Here is a 16,730-nt window from a genome sequence, read left to right as displayed (position 1 = left end):
TCATCACTATTTGCAAATTTTTATTTTATTGCATGTTATTGTCAGTCAAACGTAAGACAATTGAATGAAACAAAATGCGACTTCAGAAGGAATAATTGAACGAATATTTGTTTCTGTAAATGTGCTTAGTTTTAAATAATTTTTATTACACGATATTCATTATTTGTTGTGTGTTTTGTAAATTTAGAAGTTTCTTATGCATTTGCAGTGTGACGGAGGACCGACAATATGAATTTTGATAATATTTTTTTCCCTTAGAGTTATTTTGTGTACATTTTAATGGTTAAGAAATAATTTCTCTCATCACTTTTCTTTTTATATTTTCCAATAAAATGTTCTGTTTTTCATAATATTGCATTACTGTCAGACTTTTGATCTGTTACATTTTTACGGGAACTATATAATGAAACAGGAGTGTTTTTTAAAACTCATTGGTCCCGCCCGTGGACGCACACAGGGATTTATTTCTGGAGAGGAGAGCAAACCAAACATGAAAATAACTTTACAAATTCATATTATAAAATTATTCAGAGTTGGTAACTTTAAATTCATTTCTTCAGGTGGGTTGCGTGTCCCACTACTTAAATACGAACTTGACCCCCTCCGAACTCTTAAAGTGTCCCGTCCCCTTAAATACGCCCTTGCCCCCTCCCAAACTTCCAAAGCCCCCCCCCCCGGAGCAAAAAGTCTGAAAAAAACACTGGTTTTGAAGGGTGTTTTTCTTTTTTTTAGAGGGAGGGGGGGGGGCCTCTTGCTTGGCGGGTCTTTGCGATATTTAGGGAGGAAGGTGCGCTCTTGCTGTTAGGGGGACACCCCCTGGTCTAGAGAATGAATCGCATTTGTTTTCTGTTCGTTTTCATGGTCGGAGAATGCGCTAGTTGGCATTGACCTTGTAAATAAAGTATGCATAATTTATATATGGAAGAACGTTGTCTGTTGCAAACTTGTTTCCGGGCTGTCTTGCAATAGGAAATGAGTAGGTAATTGAATGGGGTAACGTTGTTTGTTGCTCTCCTTATCCTTAGTATATTGCACTAAGTAGATTCGTTTTTTGGCTGTAGTGAAAAGTTGTTATTTTCAACGTACAACGTCTTTCCACCTATTTCGCTGAAACTGAGATCTCCAGCAAATATTGTTTAACACATGACAGTAATCAAAGTTCCCCACAGTGACAACCAGTTGCCCTAAATTGTCAAAATGAAAAGAATTAAAGCCAACAAGCTTATAAAATAATCTTTTTTTTTTTAAATAGACTGCTCTTGCGCGACGCAAAGGCAGTCAGCGATTAACATTTTTTATGATTCTATGTAAGTATGTATGTTTGTTCCTATGTGGCGTTGTAGAGACAAAACCATTTGACCAAGTTTGATGATTCTTACATCAATCAAATTGACTTATCCTTGCAAGTGTCACTAAACACATGACAGTAATTAGTGGCGCACACAGGAATTTCTCAAAGGGGGGGGGGAGGAGTCCAGGATCGAAGGGCCACCATTCTCATATCATACTCCAACACGCACCGAAACATTTTCTTTTAATTTTATCGATTGTCGGGAGAAAAACACATTTTTAAAAAAATATTGAATATTAGCTTTGTCATTAGTTAATAAAATAAAATTATGAATAACAAATACTTAATTAAAATACCAGGAAGCGCAAGAATGAATACATTTACTTTTCTCATAGTTAAAAACAACAAGTAACTGAAATTAAAAAAAAAAAAAGACTGAATCGCTAAAGTTGAATTAAGGGAGGAAATTGAATATCCTTTTAAAAGCCTTGTACTATTAAAAATCTATAAAAAGGTTTAAGTTTTTTAATTAGTACGTTTTTTAAAAATTAAATTATTAATAATAAATTAAAAAATGGAAAATTTTTCCTGTATTCTATTTTCTGAACAGTTTTAGGATCACTTGATTTTTTTTCTTTGAGGCGAGAGGGGAACATTCCCAGTTCTCCTACACTGTAAAAAAAATCCGGAAACGTTTCTGAGTGCAGCTGCGGTTCATGAAATTTTCAAAAACGTTTCTGAGTATTTCGGATTTTTCTTTCTGTAATGTCCAGAAACGTGTCTGAGTATTTCGGAATCCTCTTTCAATGTTTCTGAGTATTTTGGAATACTCTTTCTGTAACTTTCAGAAACGTTTCTGAGAATTCGGAATCCTCTTTCCGTAATTTCCAGAAATGTTTCTGAGTATTCTGTGCAGTTGTGGTTCATGAAAGTTTCGAAAACGTTTTCGAGTATTTCGAAATTCTCCAAACAATTTTTAAAAACGTTTCCGAGAATTTCAGAACCCTTTTTCCGTGATTTTTTCTAAAATATAATCCTTTACTATAGTATTGCATACCATATCAGTTTCAGTTCTTTCATATCTAACAGCAATGAAACAAGCAATTTTTGAATCATTCGTCGATTTTTTTTTTCTGAATTTCTAATGACAAATAGCATGGTTAACAGCATAACATAAGCACAGTTTAAATTTTTGAAAATTTATGAAATAACATAGTAGTTTCATTCCTAATCACAAAATCGTCAGGGGAGGGGAGGGAGGTACTTTCTCAAAAGTGGGATTGTTTGTTAAACAATCTTAATCTTCAGTTTTTCTCTCAATATTTTCAAGACAAAATTATCAACATATTGTATTTTTAATGCAGAACTTAAAAACATATCTTGTATCAAACTTGATAGCTTTTAGTTTCAGATAAAATTTGACAAAACTTACCTTCCCTTCGCGTTCCGGAATTCGTTCACCTCAAGTCTATTTCTCTGACGAACAAAGTGTACAAAAAAGTGCCAACAGAGAAATTGGTGAATTTAAATATGACACCAAGTCCTCCTGTTGGAACCATTCGGGTTGATTCTTCTGTTCTTGCCCTTTTCCAGTTCATCACAAACATAAATACTTAATCAAAATAGGTTACTGATTTTATTTTTACAATGTGCGCAAAATGCATTATATATTTCATTTATTAAAGCATTGAATTCTATTGCATGATTATTCCATTTCATATATACGAGATTCCCCCCCCACACCATAAGATTAATGGTGCACCCATAAAATGCTATAAAGCGCCCCCCCCCCCTTAAAAAAAGCAATCCCTGAAAATGTCAATGGCAGTCTGCGTGGTGAACGCCCCTCATCTTCTCCCCATATGTGCATTGTATATTAATAACATCGTATTTAAAAAATGATCACTTTTAAAACAATGACATGAAATAATATTTCTTTTTATTTCGGCTTGTAAATGCAGCTGTTCCATTTTTGCCACTGACTCATTCCTCCTGACTGTCCTATATTAAACTAGTATATCCACGAAGGAAATGTTATTTACCGAACAACTAATGTCAAGGAATTTTTTACTGTCAACCACATTTAACAAAATGAATAAGCACATGAATTAATTGCATAACTATGTTGCTTACTAATAGATAACTGAGCCATTTTCTAATAATATAAATATTTTTAAATAAATGAATAGATTATAATAAAAAAGATAAATCATACTGGCACATTTTTTGTGAAGCATATTACAATACTAGAAAACATTTGCATTACCATATTTTTAATGAATTAAACAATTAATTTTTTTTGAACTAATGTATGTATATCCAAGTATTTCGAAATAACTTTTCTGTGATTGCTTTTCAAATATAAATCTTATTTGTTTTGTGTAATTAATCAGTTTCAATTAGTTGCAACAAATAGTACACTGCGCACATAGGTATGTAAGATAACTTTAAATTAATTCGATAAACCCAAAAACAGTTACAATTGGAGCCTCATCAAATGCAAATCAATAAAAATATAAATGTATATAACAACGTGTTTTAAAATATTCATTAATACTTACGAGTGAACATGAGCGGAAGAAAATCTAAGTACCTCCATTACAACTGGATAAGTAAAACAAAGGGTTGCGTTTCATTAAGTATAAAAACGGGTGTTGAAACTATTCACGCTTGAACACACAATATATATGTAACCATGGTCGCATTGGAAATTGTAAAGAAGCAAATCGTTATTAACTAACTTAATAGCTGCGTACATCGTCTAAAAAATCAAGGGCAGTCCAAAATGCAAAGGCGTAAAGTTAGTTTCGACACAATTTACTACTCTCTAGACATGAAATAACAAGCAATCCAATGCTAAACAGTTGCTGACTGCAGCAACCATAGATAAGGAAAAAATAAGCTCTTGTTATTTCCTACTCACTGGCGCCAGTGTTGGAAGGATAAAAAACGTTTCGAAGCATTGCGCCTTACTTCCGCTTCTAGATTTTTTGAAATAACAAAAAGCTTTCTGAATAATGAGGAGTTTGCTATTGGTTGAAGGATTCTAAAAATTTCGGAAACGTTTCCGATATATCCAGAAACGTTTCCGAAATTTGTTACAGTGTACTTAGATCCGCTTTTGCGATTCTCTCATCGCTTTTCCCTGCGCCTTTCTTCAAACTTTTGCTCAAGTTCTATAAAACAGAAGAATTTTGCTGTACTATGTTGTGAAAATTTTTAAGTACACATGTGATTTTGGGAGAAGAGGAACAATCCCCGAGTTCCTGTCCTTGGATCCGCCTTTGCTATTGTTTGATCGCTTTTCTTGGAGCTTTTCTTCAAGTACAAGTCCTATAAAGCACTCTTAATTGAAAATTTTTAGGTATGAATGGGATTGGGGGGGAGGAAACATTTCCCCAGCTCCCCTCCGTGGATCCGCTTCTGCTGTTGCCTAATTGCTTTTCCTGGTGCCTTAGTTCAGTTTATGTTCCAAAAAACTTATACGCTTTCCTGTACCCTGTTTTCTGAACAGTTTTAGGCATTTTTTTTTTCAAGAGGGGGGGGGGGGCATCAAAGTAAATCTCCTTTTTAGATCTGATAATTTGGTAATATGTTTTAGTAATGTTAACATGCAGGGAAAGGTTTTATTGTGACAAGGCTGAACACGATCCGGTAACTTAACTGATTTACTCGTATGACTGTGTCATTTCAGGGGAATGAAGAAACGAAAAAATGATCAACAATGAACGCTACCAACGGGAGTTTAGGGTTAATCAACTGGAGTTAGGGTTACAAATTCAACCATCAAAATATCCCCAAGCAGGCAATGTCTTCGTTCAAATGTAGAAGCAATTTTCACACGTCATACCTTGACGGTCGATTTTCTAGTATTTCAAAAAAAAAAAAAAAAAAAAAGATTTTATTTTAACAAAAAAATGTGTCCCACTTGCAGTGGTATCGCTACGGATGGAGGACAGCCTGCTCCGGGTGACACTCAATGTGGAATCGCAAGTTTTTTAAAAACATAAAGCTAAATTGTATTTTTAAGACTCCAAATTTGAAACTATTACGGGGGGGGGGAGTTTCACCACAAATTAACACCCGGGTGTCCCCCATGCTAGGTACGCCACTGCACACTTGTTACCCCCTCTATCCCCCTTGCTACACATTGTTAAGATTTCTTGAAACTTCCTTTAAAGCGTGATGACATTTTATGAGCGACCCCTTATTTCGGTGACATGGGGGAAAGCTCTTATGAGTTTTTTTTTTTTTTTGCAAGTGCTTTTATGACTAGCTGCGTTGCCCGGCGTTGCACGGTCTACCTCGAAAATAAAAGCGATTTCAAGTGACGAATGTTCACCAATCAAGCTTAAATAAAAGAAAACAAATCCATAAAAATTTCTCTTTAAGGAATAGAAAAGAAAAATTTTAAGACAAAATTTAAATTTAGATCTTTTTCGAATTTTTAGATTTTATCAAGCGGGCAACAGCCGAGAGGGTTTACATCCATAGGGGGTAACGAAACCCCAATACGAATTCTTGAGCATCGAGGAACCTCTGCCAAATTTGGCAAAGATCCGACGTAAGCTGGATTTTCTTAAGGAAAACCCACTTTCGAAGGTTTTTGTCCCCATAGGGTGATGAAATCCCACCTATGGGAGTTACTGAGCATAAAAATACCTTTGATAAATTTGAAAAAAAATCGACGTAAAATGAGGATTATAACTCAAAACATACCCGCATACACACACACACGCTTTTTTTTTATATAAACATCCCATTTTTATATAGTATGTACGTTGAGTATTGATCAAATCATAATTAAGGAAATATCATGCATGTTTAACGATCAGGACTAAATGAAAGAGAAAATACTTATAGCAAAATTTCCCGTCAAAATAGCGACAACAAGTAGTGAAAAATCATCACCTGTCGTTGCGCGGGCTACCTCGAATGTAGAGCCATTTTCCGGGAGAGAAGAAAAAAACATGGACTTGCTCTAAACTCAGATCGAAACACAAAGAAGAATTATTTTGAATAATGACACAAGCAGTCTGCGAAAGTCTCCACCCGACTTCGCGCAGGTTATCCGTAAAACATTCTGCTTGAATAAGGTCAACAATTCTTAAATAAAGTAAACATTTCACTTAGAAATTCCGATTCCCATCAGAGTATGTCCGGCGCTGCGAAGGTTTTCTCGATTGTTTCTTCACTCCCTAGCGGAGATAGGAATGGAGGATATCCCTTCTAAATAAAGGATAAATATCGTCCAAACAGTCATTAAGGTAAAAGCAATTATTCCAAGATAAGTATAATAATCCCCAAATATTTCTAGTAAAATCTCATTATTTGTCCCTAAAACGCCTCGTTACATGGTGAAAAATAGTTTCTAATGATTCCCACCAGAAAAAGGGAACAATTATCTAGAAAAGTCAATAGTCCCTTTGAAAATACCAATAAGCGTAACAATAATCGTCCCTAAAATTTATTATTTGAATGAGGACAATGGTACTCAAAACTGCTCTACAATTACATTATTCTTACCGAAAACTTTTCATTAGAGTGAAGTCAACAGTTGCTCATAATTCTCAACAGAACTAGAACACTAATGTCTAAAAATAATCGAGGGTGTTTATCGATGGTTAAAAATACCCATCAGAGTAAAGACAACCATCCCGAAAGTTTCAAATTGAACGAGCATAATACAACCCAAATTCAAAATAACAGAATACTTTCCACTTTTTGGAAAAAAGTTTATTCTTAACATATATAAGTGCAAGTTAGGTATTTAACTAAACGTGCCTCCTTTCTTTGACCTTAAAGTGTGCATTTCGTTTGAAATATACTGAATTAAAAATAATTTTAGACAGAATAATCCAAAAGTTTATACTGATGAAGATTTACATTGAGTCAAAAAATTAGAATATTCAAATTAAAGGGGGAAAAACACTTTCAAAATAAACAATATCAGTACTACAATGCGTCATTTTTTGCTAGATTCATATTGTTTTCTCACACGGATTCTACCACCTGTTCACATTAATCGTTTCTTACAGTTTCCATACCCTCTTCAATGCGGCAACAAGCTCAATTTTGTTGGTGGGCACCAGGTCTTAAACTGCTTTCTTTAGATTTGACGGTACCACAAATTCTTGATTGTATTGAGATTGGTACAGTTGCTTGACAAGTTTAATACCGAAATTCCTCTTTCTGTTTAAAATCTATGAGTCGATTTAGAGATGTGACACGGAGTAGAATCTTGCTGAAAAATAAAATGTGTCACTAAATGTGTAACTGCTGTGCCTCAGACGAAGTATCGTGCAGTATTATTGATAAACAGCGGTAGTCACGCACTGTTTTATTTTAAGATATATGTATATATATATATATATATATATATATATATATATATATATATATATATATATATATATATATATATATATATATATATAACTTCTTAATTCCAGCAGCTCTCGTGCACCCACAAACCAAGAAGGATTTATCAAATTGGAGAGAACGTCTTGCACAAGATTTCGCATACGCTTTTCTTTTTAAACGTCAAATCCGAACACTTTTTTTGTTCACAGATATTAAAAAAAAAAAAAAAAAAAAGAGATTCATCCTTGAATATAATACTTTTCCAACCTTGTTGCCCCTGTTTGAGCTTCTCTTTTCTCTAGGAGAGTCGTACACGTTTCTGCTTCATGTTCATCTTTGGTATAACTTCGTAGACCCGCAAATAAAACTGCAGTTTATGCAACCGTCCATGTGTAGTTGACGTGGATAAGATAACTGTACAATCTACCCTACACTTATGGACGTAAGAAGCATTTTTCAACGATTATTTTGGACAATTTACTTTAATTTGTGTTCATCTCTGCCAGGTGTTGCAAATTTTCTACCTCGTTTACTTCTGTTACTTTTTAGTTGGTCAGTCCTTCTATATTCCTTTAAAATCTTGCATACCATAGATTGTAAAACGTTCATTTGAATTGAATTGGATAGTTTTTTTTTAACTTTAAGAAATGATGCAATATGTAACTTCGTTTTTTCCTATTTATCACCTTGACGACTCATTTTGAGCAATAAAAGGCATCTAAAGGAGCGTAAAATTTATCCGGGTGCCAATCTCCATATTTGTGGCAAACTATAATGTAACAGGTATTCAAAAACCTCCGCTATTTTTTTTTTTAATTTACGTTGAATGACTATATTATTCTAATTTTTTGACCCATTTAAAAATTCTATCTATTTTTCCAATGTGTTAGTGATCTATAAATTGTTAAAATAATATATGAAAAGTTGTTTCAATATATTTAGCCATTCAAGAATAACGAGTTTTAGTCTTTTTAATTTGCATGCGTTCATTTTTCCCGGCGCAGGGACAAATTTTGTTCAAACAGTTCTGATATTCTATTTTTTTGAATTTGGGTTGTAGTACTTAAAACAATACATTAGTAAAACGAGAACATTTCCTGAAATTTCCTATTAGAAAAAAGAAATTTGTTACTAAAACATCTCTAAAATTTTATTAAAAGAAGGAGAATACTCCCTAAAAAACCCTTTAAAATAGGTAAAATACCCCTTATAATCAGGACATCAATCTCTAAAATACTTTGACAGAAAAAAGAGAAAAATTATTCAAGTAACGTCAACGGTTGTTTTAAAAATCCCCATTAAGATAAGGAAAATGTTCTCGAAAAAACATTTTTAGACTGAAGAAAACTTTCAAACTTTCCTCACTTTTCGGTTTGGTTACACATCCTACCAACCCCCGGTCAAAAGATGATTCAACAAGTTACGGGTGGGTGAAGGAGACCTTAGTCTCTAAAACTAAAATTAGATAAAGGATTACGGTCACAGTAAAAGCTTTTATTAAAACTAAAAATCAAATAACCTGCCTACTACAGAAGAAAGATTAATTCACGAAAAAAAAAAGTGGAATGATGTGGAAAAATGAAATTAAAATCATTGAGCAGCATAACAAGTTGGCTTTTTTTTTTGATAGTCTCAATATGATATTCCAGCTATTACGCGAAAGGATTAAAGTTAGTTAAAATCTTTCATAACTTCAAAATTCACGTAAAAATAGGGATGATATTTTTTTTCTATCGGTCAGCGAAAAAGTAATACCAGCTATTGAGTGTCAAATTAGAATTTGCGTTAGTAGCGGGTTGGTGTTGAAATTCTCTTCAGAACATGGAAAAATTCCTGAAACATCTCAAACAAAAGGTAGAAAACAAGTCCTAAAAATCCTTTCTAGATTATGGACAAATATTTTTGCTAGAATAAGAGAAACATTTTTCAAAAAACGTCGAGGGTTCCTTGAAAAATCTCCACCAAGATACATAGAATAGCCCCCCCCCCAAAAAAAAAGAAAACCTTTTTTAGGATAAAGAATATTTTAAAATCACGTTTACAGCTCTTAAAAACTGTATCAGAATAGGGACAAAAGCCCCACAAAATTTCTCATTTGAAAAAGGTAAGTATTTCCCCAAAAATCTTTATTCTTCCTAAGTTTATTCATTTTTTGTAGAAAAAGCGTCAATTAAAGAACAATGTTTACTTACGCCTTTTTAACAAAAAGCGATTCAAATAACTAGAAACAAATATTTTCCACTAAAAATCTCATTTTCAAAGATGTCTAAAATATCCCATCAAAATAAGAGAAGGGCGATTCCACGGAAAACGGTCATTTTGTCTCGCACGTTGTCACGGCCAGATTAATTCAGAAGAGGGCGCCTTTGCTGTAAAATATTGTGAGATGAAATTAGAAAGAGATAAAAACAGATTGCATCTGTCGAAATGTTGTACTTTAAGTTGTGTTTTGAAGGCGCAAGCCTAATTACCCGACTGCGCGTGCGCGACGCAAAGGAGGGTAATGTGTTTATCAGTCTATGTATGTATTTATGTTCCTATGTGGCGTTCTACAGGCTAAACGCCTTGGCCAATTCTGGTAATTCTTACTTCAATCGATTTTTCTTAGTCTTGGGAGTGTCAATAAACATATGATAGTAATCAAAATTTACCATATCAAAAACCAGTTGCCATATTTTGTCAGTTTGGGATCGGCGCACGTTGGGTGTTGCACACTGTGTCGCACGCTACCTGCGTGCGACACATGCAGGTAGTTTTCGCTGCCTGAAATTTTTTGTTTACTAAGTCTACTAATTGGGGTCTCATTGACCGAGTGGTCTAAGCGATTGCTTCCCCCATTTGAGGCGGTGGGTCAAGACACCCTCGCTCTGGATGTACTTCTCCTTTTTCTGATGTAAATTCTTCCATGTGTTCTTTATATGTATTCTGTACTGTAATAAAAATATATTATGCGTAACACGAAGGCAAGAAACTCAGATTGTAGTCCTCGTCAAAATAAACCCGTGCAATAAGCACCAAAAGAAAGAGCGTCTACTAATTCGATTTTCATCTCTAACATGTTGCATTTGTTTTTGCCTTGATTCAAGGGACTGAGTTTCACGACGTGTACTTTTTTGAGAGGCTTTGTTAAGTTTTGCGGGAAAGATTTGACTGATGGACGTTTCTGATTTCGCGTCATCATGAGTTATACAGGTTGTTTATATAGCTGTGCTGTGGTTGACTTAAGTTCGTGCATTTTTGCCGAAGGTCAAGCACATGTAACTTTAAGCCGAGTTAGGTCCCTAGAGGGATTAATTATCAGTAGTTTAGACTACCGCAAGTTACTTAATAAACCTCAAGATACAGACTCTCCCAATGAAATGACAAGGTTGCGAAATGTACCGTTCTTTTATCATAATAACTGAGTCAATGAAAATTAACTAAAAAGTGCAAAATAAAAAATTATTAAATAAAAAAAAACCCGACTGCGTAAAAACCAAAAAAGCTAAAAAGAGAAATGTAAAAGCCCAGTACTTTAGAATGTTATTAAGTACTACTGAATTACTACACCGTTGAAATAGTTTTATAACCGTACACAGATAAGACAAATCATAAGTTCAAAAGCAGAATAGAAGGATTAACAGTGGAGGCCCATTCCTTTCTGATTCAAAGAACCCCGTAAAATTTGAATAGGCCCCGACTGTTGATCTTTCTATTCCGCTTTTGAATTTATGATTTGTCTTATCTGTGTACGGTTATAAAAGTATTTCAACGGTGTAGTAATTCAGTAGTACTTAATAACATTCTAAACTACTGGGCTTATACATTTTTCTTTTTAGTTTTTTTGGTTTTTACGCAGTCGGTTTTTTTTACTAATATTTTTTAATAAAAATAAATTTTAACTTTACTTACCTCATAGTGTTTTCTAACTTATTTAAATTCTACAATTTCCAAAAATGATTTCGAAACTCCCAGGATTTTAAAAGATGAAATATTTTAATCTTTGAAGAAAATTTATGAAGTAAGGTGAATTTGAATTGTTCATTATGGAAACGTTGGATAAATTCATTAAGAAGCGTGCTACGTTAAGAGGGGCAACAACAAGAATTATTAAGAAATTAAACATTAATTAGCACGGAATTACCTGATATTGAAGTAATTGAAATAATACTTGAACTATTAACCGAAAAGGAAGAAAGCCTAAAAGCACTTAATGAAGTAATAGAACAGGAAATTACCGACGAAAAACAATTAGAAAAAGAAATACTTACAGCAGAAAACTACAAAGGAGAAATTTTGACGTGTAAAGATCGGGTAAAGAAATATCTCAAGAATAATTTACAAGTTCCAAATCAAGTGCAAATTAGTCCCGTAGATTCGAGTCCTTGTACGCCAAATACTACATTTGTCAAAATTCCTCGACTAGTAATAGAAAAATGTAACGGGAATATTTGCAAATGGCCAAATTTTTGGGCACAGTTTAAAAGTAGTATACATAACAAATCGTTAACTGAGGTCGAAAAGTTTAATTATTTAAAATCTTATTTACTAGCTGATGCAGAAACTGCAATTTCTGGGTTGTCATTAGAGGCGAATAATTATGAAAAAGCTATCGGTATTTCGGAATCTTTCTTTGGTAGAAAAGAATTAATTATTGATAGTCATATGTCTAACCTCTTGAGTTTAACCGTGCAAAAATTCAAGGGATGTATATTCGCTACGTAGATTATATGACATTTGCTCAGTAGAAATATGCGCTTTAGAAAGTTTGGGGATTCGATCAGACTCTTATAGGGTACTTTTGTTTCCCATTTTGATAAAGTGTATTCCAATTGACATGACTTTGGCATTTAACAGATCCCATGATTCGGAACAAAATAAATTTTCTGATTTATTACGCTTTCTAAAGAGAGAGTTATAATCGCGGGAAAGGACTTTAATTTTCTCCAAAATAAAAATTATGAGGCTAGAAATACAAGTTAACTGCAGTATCTGTCACAAACAAAGTCACCGAAAGGGATTGTGCAAAGAGGCTTCTCCGATGAATGACCCTGTTCCCCTGTCTAAAAATAAAATTAATTCTGATGCAATATTGACATCAATTGTTCCCCGTAAAAAAAAAGTTGAAAATTGTAAACAAATTGTTCTGCTCCAAACATTTAAAGCTATAACTTCTGATTCAGAGGGTAAAACTAAACTACATTGTCGAGGTTTAATTGATTCAGGGAGAAAAAGAAGTTTTATTCATGAAAGATAGCAAATAAACTGAAATTACCAATTGTTGATAGGGAAAAAATAAGCTTGCATACTTTCGGAAATAGTATCGCTATTAACGTTGCAAGACATCGCGTCAAGTTTTCGCTACACAATGTAAGAGACAAAAATAAATGTTTAAGTATCGAGGCATTGGAATCCCCTGAAATCTGCAATACATTAATAGAAGCACCCAACAAAAATTTATGTGAACAAATTCAGTCTTTAGGTATTAAATTGTCGGATTCCGAAAACGGATATAGTGATAGTAAAATTGACATTTTAATTGGGTCTCATTATTTTTGGGAAATAGTTTCTGGTACAACTCGACATTTGAATGAAAAAGTAATGTTGTTAGATACATTGATGGGATTTATTATTTTATGGTCCAATTTCGAATTTTGATCTTAATTTTAAACCATCATCTGTTGAAGTATTGAGCGCTATTGTCACGAAAGATTTAGATGATGAATTAACGAATCAGTTGAAAGCATTTTGGGAGTTAGAATCTCTCGGAATCCAGAATGACCCTTCTAAACGGGCTATTTCAGATGGGGAGGCTCTTCAAAAATTTGAAAAAAACTTTGACTTTTAAAAACGGTCGATATGTAGTTGCACTTCCGTGGAAGCACAAAAATGATAATTTAGCTAGTAACTATGATAATACTCGAAAACGATTAAATTCACTAATTAGACGATTTTATAAAGACCCTTCTTTGTACATCGAATATAAAGCAGTGATTGATGAATACTTCAAATTGGGAATTGTGGAGGAAGTTAGTGATACTCGCAATACAGGTCATCCTACGTATTACTTACCACATTCTCCCGTTATCAGGAAAGATAAAAGCATAACCAAGTTGAGAATTGTGTTTGATGCCTCATCGCATCCCCCTCATGCCCCACCACTAAATGATTTGCTACATTCTGGTTCTAATCTAAACCCAGATCTTTTAAATTGAATTTTTTCATTTCGATTCCACAGAATCGCATTTGTTGCAGATATAGAAAAGGCATTTTTAAATATTGGACTTTCGGAGAGTGATCGCGATGTAGTCCGGTTTTTGTGAATAGATGAAGTATTAAATGATATCACTCAAATTAAACTGAAGGTTTGTAGACTATCAAGGGTTCTTTTTGGCGTTACAGCTAGTTCCTTTTTGTTAGCAGCTGTTATATGATATCACTTACATCAGTATTCTAATTTATACCCAGAAACAAATTTAATGTTAAGGGAATCAATGTATGTTGATGATTTGCTTTCCGGTGCTTGAAATGAAGAAAAGGCTCTCCAATTGTCTAAAGAATCGAAATTTATAATGGAAGATGCAGGTATGAAATTGAGAAAGTGGAAGAGTAATTCATTAACCCTGAAAAGTAAATGGAATAATTTGAGATTTGATACGGGTACTTGTGAACAATCTGATGTATCTTTAAAGGTGTTAGGACTTTTATGGGATTCACAAAATGATAATTTTAAATTTGATACTTCTACTTTAATACAATTTATTAAGGACTCAGATGGCACTAAACGAACGTAATTAGAGCTGCAGCAAGAATCTTTGATCCTCTCGGATTTATCTCCCCTTACACAGCTAGTGTAAAATTACTTTTCCAAGAATTATGGGAACGTGGAGTTCATTGGGACGAGAAATTTGCCGAAGATATTGCTCAGGAATGGAAAAAAATGGCATGAAGATTTGTCATTAGTCAGTACTTTGAAAATGCCCAGACATTGTTTCGGACAGACTGAATTTCAAAATTTAAGAAACGTACAGGTTCACTGTTTCACTGACGCCAGTGCAAAAATTTATGGTTCAGTGATATTTATCCGCTACGCAGATGAAAATAACATTATCAAAACATCCTTTCTTGCATCTAAAAGCAGAGTTGCACCCCTTAAAAAACAATTCCTAGACTCGAACTGACTGCCGCCCTGATAGGAGCTCGTTTAATTTCCCATATCAAGACTATTTTAAAAGATTCCATTCGAAAGTCAATTATCATTGTTGGACCGACAGTAACATCGTGCTTTGTTGGATAAAAAGTTCTACTAAGTGGAAATCGTTTATTGAGAACAGAGCTCGGGAAATCCAATCATTAACAGATCCAAGGAAGTGGGAATTTTGCCCCGGCCGAATTAATATTTCGGATTTCATAACAAGAGGAAAGATCATATCTGAATTGATGAAATGTGAAGCATGGTTTACTGGTCTCGAATGGCTAAAAAAATGAAGAAAATTGGCCAAAGTCAATATCCGTTAATGATTTCTGCGATGAAGCTTTAGGAATGGAAATGCGAAAACAGGAAGTTTTATTCCTAGCCACAGTCAATGAAGATCTATTGGATTTAAAACGTTACGAAAGTTACAGAAAAGTTCTACGAGTAACCGCTTACGTCAGAAAATTTATTTATAATTGTCGAAATGACGTTAAAAGAGTTGGTTCTTTAAACATTGATGAAATTAATGAAGTTGAAAATTACTGGATTTTGAATGCTCAAGAACATGCTTTCTTTTCAGAAAAAAAAAAACGCATTAAATAAGGGAGAAGAGTTAGAAAACAATTCGAAAATTAAATGCTTTAACCCGTTTTTGAATGAGAATAAAATATTAAGATTAGGAGGAAGGTTACAATTTTACAATTTAACAGAAGAAGAAAAACATCCCATTTTGTTATCAAATAACAATGAAGTTACGAAGTTCACCATGAAAATCACGAAAAAGTTGCTCATAGTGGCTTGTTCGCAACTCTAACAAACTTAAGACAGCGATTCTGGATACTAAAGGCGACAAACGTTACGAAATGTATCATTTAGAAATGTTTAATTTGTAGAAAACATCGTTCAAAACCATTTTTTCAAGTAACTGCTCCTTTCCCAGCAGATCGTACCATAGATCCAGCGCTTTTGAAGTTTCAGCAGTAGATTATTGCAGGACCAATTTATATAAAAGATAAACACGCAACACAAAAAGCTTACATTTGCTTGATTACTTGCGCTACAAGCCGGGCAGTACATCTCGAACTGGTATTGAATCTCAGCCCATAGACTTTTATTTTGGCTTTTAAGCGATTCATTTATCGGCGAGGAATGATTCGTATAAATTATTCGGATAATGCTTCTACATTTAAAAAAACCGAAAAATAATTAGAACAGTGCAGTAAACTTGATAAGTCAAAAATTCAAGATTATTTCAGTCGCGAGCGAGTTCAATGGAAATACATCGCCCCCCTACAGCCTGGTGGGGAGGTTTTTGGGAACGGATGGTTCAAATCGTTAAAACATGTCTAAAGAAGATATTAGGAAAGGCATTTTTTTATCGTATGAAGAAATGTATACTATGCTAACAGAAGTTGAAGCTATCGTAAATTCAAGACCATTGACTTTTGTGCATGAAGATGCCAGTGAACCATCTCCTATAACTCCATCGCATCTCTTGATTGGAAGACGCTCAATTTCACTTCCTGCAAAAAATTATCCATGCAATTCCTCTTCCAGTGATTTGCGTAAAAGAGTCAAATACCAACAGACGTTAGTCGAACATTTTTGGAGCAGATGGAAAGAACAATATTCATTATCTTTGAGATCAAACTATTTAGTGTCACCTATACGCACTCAAAGTATTTAGATTCATGACATTGTTCTTTTAGGTGGATGTCGTGAATCCCGACTTATGTGGAAAATGAGGAGAGTGATAGAACTGTTTAAAGGTCGAGATGGAAAAATAAGATCGTGTTGCGTAAAAACATCTACAGGCTTGTTAAAACGACCTGTTGAGCTTCTATATAAAGTAGAACTCAAATAACTGAAATTTTAAACTGACTTTTTTTTTTTTTAATGTGT

Source organism: Uloborus diversus, chromosome 10 (genome assembly GCF_026930045.1).
Source record: "Uloborus diversus isolate 005 chromosome 10, Udiv.v.3.1, whole genome shotgun sequence".
Classification (NCBI taxonomy): Eukaryota; Metazoa; Arthropoda; class Arachnida; order Araneae; family Uloboridae; genus Uloborus; species Uloborus diversus.
Note: the sequence above shows the minus strand (reverse complement) of the source record.